Raw genomic sequence first — 15,659 nt, 5'->3', positions numbered from 1 at the left:
CCTTGAGGAAAAATAAATATTCTGTAAAACATTCCTTAGTTATATATTGAATATATATATATATATATATATATATATAATGTCAGGGTTCCTTTATTCCTTTGGTTGAAAGTGATAGAAGTTTAAGCTGAACTTCCAGAAGTAAGAAAAAAAAAAAAAAAAAAAAAAGAGGCAGAGTGTTTATTGCAAAGATACTGTAAAGTCTCACAGAAATGAAGGACCAAACCTTAGCACAGCAACTTCTGGGATTTTAGAGCCTGGACACAAGAATTCAAATACAAACAAGATTCTTTCTTCTCTCTTCTCTGCTCTTCCTGCAGGTTGGCCTTATTCTCTCCTATTGCAGACTGACTATGGAAGTACTTTTTCTCCCAGCTTCCAGCTGTAGTTGGAAAAAAAATCCCAGAGATGGACTGATTCCTATTGTCGCCGGCTTGAATCACATCCACTGTGGAAAAGAGGATGAAACACTGTGATGGCTCCCCCAACCCCCAGAGCAGTCACTACCGTCAAAAATGCAGGTTCCTGCCACAAAATGACAACAACTCTTCCCATATAAATGGGACAAGTACTTCCTCAAAAGAAATTGAGTCCTTTTCCCAAAGGAAATGAGAGACACTCAGAAGACAAAAAATAAAAGTCTAATTCAATAGCTTTTTATATTTTTAAAATGCCACACTATTCTATAACGTATTCCGGAGATTAATAAACACCAACATGTTCTTCACTCATAAATGTGTAAGATTGCTTTCTATACATTGAGTCTCTGATTCAGCACTTTGATAAACTCTGCAATTTTACCATCCAATAGCCAATTTACTCTGCTTTAATAAGACACATTACCAAAATACTGCATATCACATAGTCAGAGATATTCTCTCTTTTTTCACTGTGTTAAATAATGATATACATTTTCAATTTATCTATGGTGAATGTTAGAATATGACAGCTGTATTTGTTTTTCACGATGTAAAGTGAATGACAATATCTCACAAGCTGATTTATTTCCTTCTTTTCTATCCATAATGATCTTACTGTGCTATTTCAGCTTAAAAATATGGATATTGAGGCACCAGCTGCTTCAACTCTAGAGAACAGTTATTTCCCATGAACCAACAACTTTACTTAAAAGAGGAGGTAGACAGAACATAAGGAAACTTTTCTCAGGACCACCCAAACCAAATAAACAAACGACAATGCAAAAAAACTACCTAAGTTTTGACAACATTGCAAGATTCCTTTTGTTAAGGTACAAGATACAGAATTTCCCAGGAGAACAACAAAATCAATGAAAGCCTGAATTCTCATAATTAGAGTTGTTGTTATTATTATCATGTTATTGACACAAAAATGCCTCATCCTCATTCCCAATTAAATTTGCTGTATAACTTGTACAAAGCAAATGCTATAAATAGAACTAAAATGTTGTGGATGACATGTGGAAGACTTTTTTTTTTCATTTTGTTTTTGTTTTATAGGTTTTTCACTTTAAAGAAATCTAACAGATTTTATCTCCTTTTAGAAAATCATGCATGCAGGGACCGAAGCAGTGATTTATGCTGTGACATAATATGTTTTTGACACAAAAAGTACTTGTCAAAAATGCAAGATACAAAAGCAGCTATTCTAAGTGTTTTAAAGGGAGGAAGGAAAATCTGGCTTTCTTCAGTCAATAATACATCTGACATAAATAATGATTGAGAACTGACAGCTACAAGATGTGATTTAGATGTTTTGAATTCGTCAAGATGAAAAGGTAAGTAATATCAATTTTGTATTCTATAGTAATTTTGCTGTAATGTAATTGAACTTCTCATGGCAACAAGAGTTATAATAATTGTATTAGTAATTGGCGAGTCATACAATGAATAACGTCTTTAATTGAATACTTGTTTTTATAATATAGCTACAGCTCTGCCTCAAAATTGAGCTTGATTTGGCACTATAGAAGAATAGATTTAATCTTTCATCTTCCACCTGTCTTATACAAGTAATTTTATTTTTAAAAATACACAAAGAGGGAAAGAAAAGGAAAACCATAAGGTTAAGTAACGATGCAGAGTTTTAACTAGCCATGGTCCTCAGAAACAGTGAAGATTAATTTGGGAAGGTATGACTTATCTCAAACCCTGCAAAATAACAGTACACTTTCATAAAGCCAAAGAGAAATGTCTGTTCTGAATGGCTCCAGAAAAATCACGCCGTCACAAAATATTTTCTTCCAATGACTCATACTCTGCTTTGGGATTTCAAAACTTCCCATTTGCATATATTGACTGCTTCATTCTGATGCAAACTCTAGCTTTCAGACTCCAAGCTCATTTTTACAGGTCAAATTTAGGTAGGAATCGGTAGCAATGGCTTCCTCCTTTTACATGACCGTTCTTCCCACCTCATCCCCCGCAAAAGCCAATATTTTATCGATTCCTTTATTAAAAAGCTATGATTTTCATACTAAAATGTTATCCTGATTTTAGAGATAGATTAAATACATCTAAGCTTTTCTGGTTTAGGCTATATTATGGTAACATGAAGCACAAGTTCAAATACTCATGTTTTGTTGTAAAGTCACTTGGATGCCTTTGCATTTTCAACAGTACTTTGCCATCTATGACAATGACTGGCTAGATGTTCTCACCAAATCCATGTATCCTTTTTGCTGAGCTCACAACTCTATTTCATGGAGGTAGGAGTGACCATGTGACTGAGTTCCAGCCAATAAAATGTGGAGAGGTAATGAATGTGGCTTCCAGATTTCATCCATAATGAGCTTTCATGCCAGCTCTTCTGCATCTGCTGGCTGAAAGAAGAGGTCTCCGAACGTAGAGGAAGGTAGCGACAGGATACCTTAGGACCTAGCTGAGTTCATAAGTGAACATGTGGAATGTTGTCCAAATGCCATACACGTGAAAAATAAACTATTATTATGTTAGACAGTTGAGATTTGGGGACGTATCTAACTTAGTCACTAGAGTAACCTTAACTAATACACACTCCCACTCTAAAATCTGGTTGAGTGGTGACCAGGGTAGAGAGTGATCACTGGGACTGCTACGCAGGAAACATTCACGACCTTCTCCCTCCCATGGTGGGAAGAATGTACTTCCTGAATTCCTGATGTTGTGCATGGACCCAACTTGCTCTGGCCAACGGTATGTTAGTAGATGTGATGCGAATAGGCCTTCAATATGTTTGTGCAATTTGGGCTTGGCTGCAGCGCTCTGCTGATCTGCCTGAGGAAAGCATGCCCTGGGCAGATGCTCCCGTTCAGCATAAGCCCCTCAAAAAACACATATGCAGCAGACCTGAACCCAACCCACTCCTGGAGCGAAGGTCATCTGACCCAGAACAGAGCCATCCAGCCAAACCCCGGTTAACCTGATGATCTGTGAGCAAGAAAAGTATATGCTTATTGTAAACCATGGAGTTTCAGGGTGGTTTGTTAAAGCAATAGCTGATGACACAGACAGGCAGCCTTAGTGTAGTGTGGTCAAGAGTGCAGACTATAAGACCAAACACTTCATGTCAAATCTGTATCATTTATTACCTACGTTTCCTTGTGCAAGTTATTTAACCATGCCTCTGTTTCCTCATTTATAAAATGAGATAATAGTACCTATCTCATAATAGTACCTAATAATAGTAGTAGTAGTAGTACCTAACTCATAGAGTTAATATTTATAAAGTGCTTGGAATAGTGCCTGGCACATAATAGCCACTGCAATAGTGTCTATGAGATAAAATAAACCTCAGTAACCCATAAATACTTCAGCAGATTACCCCCAACAAGAAGAAGCTGCTGCTGCCAACGGATGCTTGAATTCCCCAGAGATATTCTTCCCTGTAATCAGGAGTCCATGTTACAAAATGTTTAAAGAATTCCATCTGTCGAGGCTTCCTTCTGATGAGTTTAATGACCTGGATTTGAATTCTTGTTCCACCATTTGGGACCCTGGACACTGTGCTGATCACTGGGTCTCAATTCCCTCACCAGTAAATGGGGACTGTAACAGTACTTAGCTCAGCAGAGTAGTCAGTATTATAGTAGATGCTCTACAGAAAGCATTTTAGTACAATAAATAATGCTTATAAACACTTAATAGTTATTCTTCATTTGGGCAAACAATTTTAAGAACAACCAGGTCACTTTCAGCTTGTGAAGAAGTGGATTGTAGCTTCAAAGTACTGTTTATCTAAACTCACCAAAAGATTCCCTTCTCTGATGTTTTTAAGGCAGAGGATATTTTTCAAAAGAGCACTTAAGGGACCTCCCTGGTGGTCCAGTGATAAAGCATCCACCTTCCAATGCAGGGGACGCAGGTTCAATCTGTGATCGGGGAACAAAGATCCCACATGCCGCGGGGCAACTAAGCCTGAGCGCCACAACTACTGAGCTCGCGCACCTCAACTAGAGCCTGTGTGCTGCAAACTACAGAGCCCACACGCCCTGGAGCCCATGCGCCACAACTAGAGAAGAGAAAACCCGCACGCCACAACTAGAGAGAAGCCCGCGCACCACAACGAAAGATCCTGCATGCCTCAAGGAAGATCCTGTGTGCAACTAAGACCTGACGCAGTCAAATAAATAAATAAATGAGCATTTAAAACCACAGCAGTTTCTCTCCTCTACTACCATAAATCTTTTTAGCTTTTATTTTCATTTTGTTCTGATGTATCAGTATAATACAAATCATGAAAATCATAAAATGATGCCTGTTATTATGTCTGTGTTATCTTCTCTTTACTTTTATGTAAATAATGTTGTCTCTACCTTCTATTTACTAACAATATTTCTGGTATTAATCAAAAAGAGCCCTCAGATCACATTCAACTTAATAGCAATTTAATTTAAAAGGTAAGAGATGTGGATAATATGTGATACTAAGCCACAATGTGTGTATCTTCTACATGAAAACAACCTTAATTTCCTTGCTTGACTGAGAAGAGAAATAAAAAGAACGATTGTTACAAGTCAGGAAAAATTCATAACTTGCCGGGGGTGTAACAGCTGTTGATTTAAGGTTTGCATCTTTGATAACACGATGCTGCTGGGAAGATAACATCTTTTTGACAAAGCTGTGAACATAAAAATTACAAGGCTTTACTCAACACTTAAATATTTCCTTTGTATCACTTACAGAAAAAAATTATTTCTTTTATTTACTTACACTAAAATGTGTTTGAAGTATACTGTATCTCATCAGCAAGCTTTACAATAAAATTTAGTGTTTCCTTGTTCCATAGGTATACAGTACACTTGTCACATCACAAATAAAAATTACTTAAATTATCCTCAGTTTAGAGAAATGATCTGCTATTGTTACGTACAAGTAGTTCCTACCATTGGAAATACAAGCACAGAATTGAGCATACACTCAGGATATTATTCATTTCTTTTATTATCAGCTAGAAGTAGGTGATTGAAAAATTAGGTGACAAAACAAAGCAAGTACTGCACTGACTGGGGAAAAAAAACTGCAAAGTGGAATCTTGAAAATGTGTAAAAGAGAATAACTTTGCCACGGCAGGTAGAAACAATAGCAGTGTTCTCATTTATCTAAAGGCTGCTGCGTTATTGCATATGTTCCTGCACTGTTGACTCACAAACTGAAATTTTATGCTGAGCTTTTGTGTTTCAGTGAAATGCACTGAAAACATCATCAAGGAAGTACAGAGAATGATGCTAGTAATCACCTTGTCTCCTTACTCTTCAACAAAACACAATGTGCTTCCTTTCTTCTGTGAATTATACTTATTTTAGAAAGTCAGATTTCCTTCTTATTTTTAAATATTTTTTTCTTTAAATGTTTCTTTTACCAAAGACTGCCTTGCGTTGTCAATGAAACCCATATGTACCCCAGCCCTGTAGTTCTCAGAGTCACTTTTTTTTTAATATTCAGAAAACGTGATTTGATTGCTCATGCCACATGCTTCGAGAAATCCAAATCCCTCTTTGCCCCCCTGAGAATTGGGGTATAGTTGCTTCCAATTCTCCTGGATACCTCTCACTCTTCAATTTTACTCTGAATTCCTTCTTTTGCTTAATTCTTGATCCCTATCAGTTGTTCCTCCTCCTGGAACTATACCTCCTTCTCTCTGTCCCACTTCATCCCAAGTTGGACTCTACTTCTGGTTCCTTGTTCAAAGCACCATCACCCAAGGTTGTGTGGACAACAGAGTGCTACTGGAGGTCTCAGGGAACATAAAACAGCTTTACGTTTAATGTTGAACATCGTTGTTCATTCATTTATTCATTCATTTAACTAATATTTATTAAATACCTACCATGTGCAGGTACTAGTCAAGATCGTAGAGATACAGTAGTGAATAAAATATTTTTTAAAACCCTTGCTTTCATAGGGCTTGCACTCTAGTTATGGGAGAAAATAAAATTAACAAGTAAAATATATGTCATAGAGTGATATTATCAAGCAAAATAAAGCAGGGAAGGTAGAGGGACCTTTGGGAAGGGTGCAATTTCAAGTAGAGTGGTAGAGGATTTACTGTAACAGTGTTATTTAGGTAAAGATATGAAAGAAATAAGGGAAGAAGCCATGGAGATAAGTTTGGAAAGAATGCTTTAAGTAAAGAGAACAGCAAAGGCAAAGGCCCTGAGGTGGGAGCTTCCCTGGAACGTTAGAGTTATAGCAAAGAGAATACTGGGGCTAAGCTCTTAAATTTCTCACTACTTAGACCCTTCTCCTCATTCCAGAGTCCTATATTAACTGTATTTCTTTATTTTTTTGTATTCCTGAAGTTCTGGCATCTACAGCCTCGATGACCGGAAGATTGCCCTGCCAGGGCTAGCCAGTCCTTAGAGATAGCAAACTACTTCCTGGGAAGTATACTTTTCACATGCAAATTAACCAATCCAGAGCCCAAACTCAGGACCATCTCCACTATCTGACTTTTACATTCCAGAAGGCAATATTCCTCTACCCTAATCACCCCAGGGCCAGGTGCTAGACAACTAGGGACTACCCTCATGCCCCAGAGCCCAGCCACTTATTCAAACTATCCAATTCAACACCTGCTCAGCTGCTTATCCTGCCTCACCCACTCATTCTTTGGAAAACCACAATAGAGGCTTTTGCTCATGCTTTCCCCTTGCTTCTTCTACTCCTGACTGGTCCTGGTGCTTGCTCATGTGGCCCTGCACAGGATGGGTTCTTCTATTCTCTTGGAAACTATAACAAACTATCTTTTCAATGGCGATCATCTTCTGACCTGTTGACCACATTATACGTGAATAAAACCAAAATCCCAAGTACAGTTTAAAATAAATTCTTACCAAGCATCCAGTGGACAACTCATGAATTCTTTTTATTCCTCAATATAAAAATATTGGTAGTCTTCTTTCTAGTAATGGCTCCTATTCAGACTAGGTCTACCTTGATCTAACTAATAGGCACATTACTTAGTTTTCTGCACAAAATAAAAGTCTTCCTATGGCACAAAAATTCTACTTTATGTCTGATTATATGATCATAATCCCCTGCCATCACTCCATAGCCTCAGTCCAACTGTCCACACCATTTAACTCCTTAATATATGTGATGCCTCCGAAGTCAGACATAATCTACCACCTCACTGTGAGCAGTGTGTTCACTAAGGAAGTGACCAAATCCAAGCCAAATATATCCTGCCCAGAAGACCCTGTGGCACAAAAATCTTGTCGTTTTTTCAGAGGTAACCATCTACAGACCATAACAAGTTGGTTTCCCTGGAGACTCTAGGTTCTGCATTGTCTGGACTCTAAGAAAACCACGTGTCTGATTTGATAAGACAAAGGCATCTAAGGCAGGAATAGCCTCATGGGCCACCCTTACCTTTGGCTGGAGACTTAACAATGAGCTGGTTTTCCCAGCTCTTGGACAACAGAAATCTCATCAAACTTGATATTCCTCCAAAAGGGGATGGGGGGGGGGGGGGGTGGCTTCCTTGGAGAAGTGAATTTTGTAAATACTGAATAATATATCCCACCTCTATGACCCTACTGATTGTGCACACTACACTATGCTAACTATAAAATTCGAGTGGAAGAAAAAAGTAAATATAAATAAAATATAAAAGTAAATATATGCTAGAGTCACTACAAACCAGATCTCCAATACTGGGCATCTCAATGACTAGTGAAACATAAAATGCTTTGTTTTGGGGTTTGATGCTTTCTTTTTAATTTTCATGTTTGTTCTTGGTTGTCAAATAGACATATATTTTTATCTACTTTTAATTTTAATCTCAAAAACAGTCAAACTCTTAATCAGCTAAAATTCTGTCTAGTATGTGAATTAATCCTATGGCAACAACAGATTTCTGGCTTCCAAGTGTTGATAAATGTCCAAATTCCAAAAATGAAAATATCATCTCTTTTACCCATTTTCTTTTTACATTTTATGTTAATTCTTGGCCCTAAAATAACCCCAGTGTGTTATTTTTCAATTACATTTCTATAGAGTGATAAAAACAGAATCATGATTCATAGTAACAATATGTTTGCCTTAAAAAGAGTTTTGTGCTACTGGAGGGAAAAGAATACATATCTGTTTAATACATTACCATATTTTCTGGTTTATAAGCTTTGGCAGTATATAAAGCATAGCCAACTTTTATAAGCATATGTTGGGGTTTGGGGAGAATTTTACAGCAAGGAGAGTAGAGGGAAAACACACCTCCCTGCCCTGACAAGGTCAATGGGTCATGCTGCTAGGGTGCTCTGAGAGCTTTTGCAATCAGCCACTCTGGGGAAAGCTTTGGGCTCTGAGTGAGGAGTTCTGGAAGTTGTGAGAATGTCACTGTACTATAGCATCATAGGATTTCACCACGTAGTGGCAACTACTGAAAATTATAGCCAGCTACCCTGAATGAGATGCCTTTTGGGTGTGTTTCTAAACAATTTACTATTATACACAGGTTTTATTTAACAGTGTGAATTTTCATATTCTGAATTGGTTATGATGTGATTGATAAATTGGAAAACATGTTTTGCAAAACACAGGTTATCAGTTATATCAGGATAATGCCTGGATGCCATCACATTCATGTTGCTTACATTGATGCAAGAAAAAGAATTGAAGCAACTGTTCCAACAGCTGCTTTCTTTATCATAATGGGGTAATAAGGATGAATGGAATGTATGGAAGCACTGTGCTAATGGCAGGGTTAATGGTAATGAGAACACAAAGCCTATTATTAATGACCAAAACCTAGATGCGATCTGGGGCAATATTTGTTAAACATTCTAGCCGAAATATTTCATTACTGTAATTTTCAAACTCTTTAGGACCTGAGGCCCTTTTTCTCACTGACACAACAGGTATTATAACACAACTTTTGACAGCTACAATTTTTCTAGGAACAAAACTATCAGGTGGTGGCAGACCAGAGACCCTCTTGCTAGCACATCTACAAACTGACAATTATTTACACTGTTTCTTGTATCGCAAACATATCCAGTTTTTCCAGATCCATTAAGATGAATACTGAGAATTCCATTCCATTCTGTAACTCTGTATTAGCATCTCACCTTTCTACTCTTTTAATAGTTCTCCTTGTCTTCAGGGATGAATTGTTTCTCCAGTGCCCATTTTGGAGCTTTCCACTCCCCTCTTCTTTAACTCATATATTTTGCTGCTAAATCTCATCTTCCTTTTTTTAATTTATGAGTTCTTTTGAGGCTATGTGTTAGTGTAAATAGGTAAGCTAATTTTAATTAAAATTTTAAGTAAGTTTCATAAGGCATAAATCAAATGATTCAGTAAAGTCCAGATATATTATACCTACTGAATTCCTTTCATCCACTTTGTAATTTGATCAAAGGAATGCAATTGAATATGTCTGGCATGATCTGTTCTGTATAAGCCCATGCTGTTTATCACCCAGGCTTTCACTGCTCTCTTGATGCATATATAATACTTTTTTTTCTTAATATCCGCTCTGTTATTTTACTAAGAATTTAAGTTAATAATGGCCAGGAGGGCTTTCTTCTTTCTTTCTGAAGTATTTTTAACTCGGTTATTGTTCCCATTGTTTTTGAAAGGCTTTGGTTGTCCCAATCCCAAGAAATATTTCCCAACGGAAACATAAACGCAGTGGGTAATTTTCCTGGCAAGTAAGAGTGCTTTATTTAAACCAAATGTGCTTAATTGCTGTGTTCCATGTGTTCCTTCCTAGCCTATTGAGTTCAAATAGCTTATTGATGTTATCATTAATCTTAAATTCCATTGTCATCTTTTCAGCTAATTATTTCTTGATAGAATTATAAGAAAAATCTGCAGTTTCTGAAGCATGTGCTAATTCAATCACAGGTTATGTTTGTCGTCCATTTTAGAGTATTTTTAAATAGTTTATACCAGCTCCATAACAAATTCAGTTATGCCAGCCTCAGCATATTTAAATGATGATTCTATCTGTCACTTAGGTACGTTCTTTAGAACTGTAAGTCAAACAATTACTAGTTGGTCTCTGGAAATTCACAAATCAGCAATGAGGTTTACAGTCTGTTTTACATGATAAGTTGTAGATTGCAACTTGAATTTCTACTAATTAGAAGTAATTTCGATTTGACTTATATTTATTAATATAACTGTCACTTCAAATACACTGCAGTTAAAATCAACTGGCCCTTTTTTAAAGAGTTTTCAGAAAATAAAAGGACCGTTTCCACACCTTTGTACCAATTCCTCTAGAAACTCTCAGGAGTGAACAAGGTAGGTGTGCATGATAGTGTAATCATTGCCCCTCATGCTCAAAGTGCTAAGAAATGTCACCTTTCCTTATTATATCAAACGAGCTCTACCTCTGGGCCCCCACTTGCCATGGTCAGCACTGTCAGTCATTTTAAAGAGCTCCCATTGCTCTCTTAGGAGGAAAGATCTTGGTCACAATTGAGATGCTCATCATACCCATTCACATGCCAAGGTGGACTGCTCTGCAGGTAGCATCCACATCATCACTGCCCATGTGACAACCCTTAAAGCACTCTCCGTGGGAGTTATGACACCTCCTAGGCTACTTTCGGGAGACACTGGTCTCCACAACCCAAGAAGCAGTCAGCCTTTGCTCTCTTCTTCTCTGGGGAACTCTCCCACCCCCTCAGAGCTTTAATTTCTCCAGCCCCTAGGGGGAAAAAATACTCTTTTTACTCTGGTCCTTTTTTGTGTGTGTGTGGCACACCATGAAACACTGGACCATCAGACAGCCAACTGCCAAACCTCAAGACCACAAAAGAAATTGTTCATTTCCCTGGTTTCTTTAGAAATACAGTAAGAGATCTCCCATCTGCCAAGGATGAATGACATGCTTCTGATAAACAGAAAAAAACAAACAATACAGAGGGGAGACCTTCAAGATGGCAGAGGAGTAAGACGTGGAGCTCACCTTCCTCCCCACAAACACATCAGAAATACATCTACATGTGGAACAGCTCCTATAGAACACCTACTGAACGCTGGCAGAAGACCTCAGACCTCCCAAAATGCAAGAAACTCCCCATGTACCCGGGTAGGGAAAAAGAAAAAACAGAGACAAAAGAATAGGGACGAGACCTGCACCAGTGGGAGGGAGCTGTGAAGGAGGAAAGCTTTCCACACAGTAGGAAGCCCATTCGTGGGCGCAGACTGCAGGGGGCGGAGGGGGCGGAGGGGGGAAGCTTCGGAGCCGCGGAGGAGAGCGCAGCAACAAGGGTGCGGAGGGCAAAGTGGAGAGATTCCGGCACGGAAGATCGGTGCTGACCAGCACTCACCAGCCCGAGAGGCTTGTCTGCTCACCCACCTGGGCGTGCGGGGGCTGAGAGCTGAGGCTCGGGCTTCGGAGGTCAGATCCCAGGGAGAGAACTGGGGTTGGCTAAGTGAACACAGCCTGAAGGGGGCTAGTGCACCACAGTGAGACGGGAGGGAGTCCGAGAAAAAGTCTGGAGCTGCCTAAGAGGCAAGAGACCATTGTTTCAGGGTGCGCAAGGAGAGGGGATTCAGAGCACGGCCTAAATGAGCTCCGGAGACGGGCGCGAGCCGTGGCTATCAGCACGAACACCAGAAACGGGTATGAAACGCTAAGGCTGCTACTGCAGCCACCAAGAAGCCTGTGTGCAAGCACAGGTCACTATCCACACCTCCCCTCCCGGGAGCATGTGCAGCCCCCCGCTGCCAGGGTCCCGTGATCCAGGGACAACTTCCCCGGGAGAACGCACGGTGTGCCTCACGCTGTTGCAACGTCACGCTGGCCTCTGCCGCCGCAGACTCGCCCCGCATCCGCACCCCTCCTTCCCCCCGGCCTGAGTGAGCCAGAGCCCCAGATTCAGCTGCTCCTTTAACCCCGTCCTGTCTGGATGGGGAACAGATGCCCTCAGGCGACCTACAGAGGCAGGGCCAAACCCAAAGCTGAACCCCAGGAGCTGTGCGAACAAAGAAGAGAAAGGGAAATCTCTCCCAGCAACCTTAGAAGCAGGAGATTAAATCTCCACAATCAACTTGATGTTACCCTGCATCTCTGGAATACCTGAGTAGACAACGAATCATCCCAAAATTGAGTGAGTGGACTTTGGGAACAACTGTAGACTACGGGTTAATTTTCTGCATCTAATTTGTTTCTGGTTGTATGTTTATCTTAGTTTAGTATTTAGACTTTATCATCATTGGTAGATTTATTTATTGATTTCGTTGCTCTCTTCCTTTTTTTAATAGATATATTTTTTTTTCCTTTTCACTTTTTCTGAGTGTGTATGTGTATGCTTCTTTGTGTGATTTTGCCTGCATAGATTTGCTTTTACCATTCGTCATACGGTTCTGTCGATTTTGTCTGTGTGTGTGTGGTTTGTAGCACTTGTTATCACTGGTAGATTTGTTTTTTAAGTTTGGTTGCTCTCTTCTTTCCTTCTTTTTTTTAATTACTTTTTAATTTTTAATAATTTTTTATTTTTCACTTTCATAACTACTTTAGTTTATTTTATCTTCCCTTTCTTTCTTCCTTCCTTTCTTTTTGGCTCTTTTCTTCTGAGCCGTGTGGCTGACAGGGTCTTGGTGCTCTGGCCAGGTGTCAGGCCTGTGCCTCTGAGGTGGGAGAGCCAAGATCAGGACACTGGTCCACCAGAGACCTCCCGGCTCCACGTAATATCAAATGGCGAGAGCTCTCCCAGAGATCTCCATCTCAACGATAAGATGCAGTTCCACTCAACAACCAGCAAGCTAAAGTGCTGGGCACCCTATGCCAAATAACTAGCAACACAGAAACACAAGGCCACCCATTAGCAGAGAGGCTGCCTAAGATCATAATAAGGTCACAGACACCCTAAAACACACTACCAAACATGTTCCTGCCCACCAGAAACAAGATCCAGCCTCATCCACCAGAACACAGGCACCAGGCCTCTCCACCAGGAAGCCAACAGAACCCACTGAATCATCCTTACCCACTGGGGGCAGACAACAAAAACAACGGAAACTACAAACATGCAGCCTGCAAGAAGGACACCCCAAACACAGTTAAGTTAAGCAAAATGAGAAGACAGAGAAACACACAGCAGATGAAGGAACAAGGTAAAACCTCACCAGACCAAACAAATGAAAAGGAAATAGGCAGTCTACCTGAAAAGGAATTCAGAGTAATGATAGTAAAGATGATCCAAAATCTTGGAAATAGAATGGAGAAAATACAAGAAACATCTAACAAGGACCTAGAAGAACTAAAGAGCAAACAAACAATGATGAACAACAAAATAAATGAAATTAAAAATTCTCTAGAAGGAATCAATACCGGAATAACTGAGGCAGAAGAAGGGAAAAGTGCCTGGGAAGATAAAATAGTGGAAATAACTACCGCAGAGCAGAATAAAGAAAAAAGAATGAAAAGAAATGAGGACACTCTCAGAGACCTCTGGGACAACATTAAATTATAGGGATCCCAGAAGAAGAAGAGAAAGGGACTGAGAAAATATTTGAAGAGATTATAGTTGAAAACTTCCCTAATATGGGAAAGAAAATAGTCAATCAAGTCCAGGAACTGCAGATAGTCCCACAAAGGATAAATCCAAGGAGAAACACTCCAAGATACATATTAGTCAAACGATCAAAAATTAAATACAAAGAAAAAATATTAAAAGCAGCAAGGGAAAAACAAATAACATGCACAGAAATCCCCATAAGGTTAACAGCTAATCTTTCAGCAGAAACTCTGCAAGCCAGAAGGCAGTGGCAAGACATATTTAAAGTAATGTAGGGAAAAACCTACAACCAAGATTCCTCTACCCAGCAAGGATCTCATTCCAATTCGACAGAGAAATTAAAACCTTTACAAACAAGCAAAAGCCAGGAGAATTCAGCACCACCGAACCAGCTTTACAACAAATGCTAAAGGAACTTCTCTAGGCAGGAAACACAAGAGAAGGAAAAGACCTACAATAACAAACATAAAACAATGAAGAAAATGGTTATAGGAACATACATATTAATAATTACCTTAAATGTAAATGGATTCAGTGCTCCCACCAAAAGACATAGACAGGCTGAATGGATACAAAAACAAGACCCGTATATATGCTGTCTACAAGAGACCCACTTCAGACCTAGGGACACATACAGACTGAAAGTGAGGGGATGGAAAAACATATTCCATGCAAATGGAAATCAAAAGAAAGCTGGAGTAGCAATTCTCATATGAGACAAAATAGACTTTAAAATAAAGACTATTACAACAGACAAAGAAGGACACTACATAATGATGAAGGGATCAATCCAACAAGAAGATATAACAACTGTAAATATTTATGCACCCAACAAAGGAGCACCTCTATACATAACGCAAATGCTAACAGCCACAGAAGGGGAAATCGACAGGAACACAATCATAGTAGGGGACTTTAACACCCCACTTTCACCAATGGACAGATCATCCAAAATGAAAATAAATAAGGAAACACAAGCTTTAAATGACACATTAAACAAGATGGACTTAATTGATATTTATAGGACATTCCATCCAAAACAACAGAATACACTTTCTCCTCAAGTGCTCATGGAACATTCTCCAGGATAGATCATATCCTGGGTCACGAATCAGGCCTTGGTAAATTTAAGAAAATTGAAATCATATCAAGTGTCTTTTCTGACCACAACGCTATGAGACTAGACATCAACTACAGGAAAACATCTGTTAAAAAAAAAACAAACACATGGAAGCTAAACAATACACTACTAAATAACCAAGAGATCACTGAAGAAATCAGACGAAATCAAAAAATACCTCAAAACAAATGACATTGAAAAAAAGACAAACCAAAATCTATAGGAGGCAGCAAAAGCAGTTCTAAGAGGGAAGTTCATAGCAATACAAGCCAACCTCAAGAAACAAGAAATATCTCAAATAAATAACCTAAACTTACACCTAAAGCAATTACTGAAAGAAGAACAAAAAATCCCCAAGGTTAGCAGAAGGAAAGAAATCATAAAGATCAGATCAGAAATAAATGAAAAAGAAATGAAGGAAAAAATAGCAAAGATCAATAAAACTAAAAGCTGGTTCTTTGAGAAGATAAACAAAATAGATAAACCATTAGCCAGACTCATCAAGAAAAACAGGGAGAAGACTCAAATCACTAGAATTAGAAATGAAAAAGGAGCAGTAACACCTGACACTGCAGAAATACAAAGGATCATGAGAGATTACTA

Source organism: Monodon monoceros, unplaced genomic scaffold (genome assembly GCF_005190385.1).
Source record: "Monodon monoceros isolate NGI ecotype Baffin Bay Population unplaced genomic scaffold, NGI_Narwhal_1 Super_Scaffold_6, whole genome shotgun sequence".
In the NCBI taxonomy this organism is placed as follows: Eukaryota; Metazoa; Chordata; class Mammalia; order Artiodactyla; family Monodontidae; genus Monodon; species Monodon monoceros.
The sequence above is the reverse complement of the archived record's forward strand: the minus strand, read 5'-3'. Positions refer to the sequence as shown.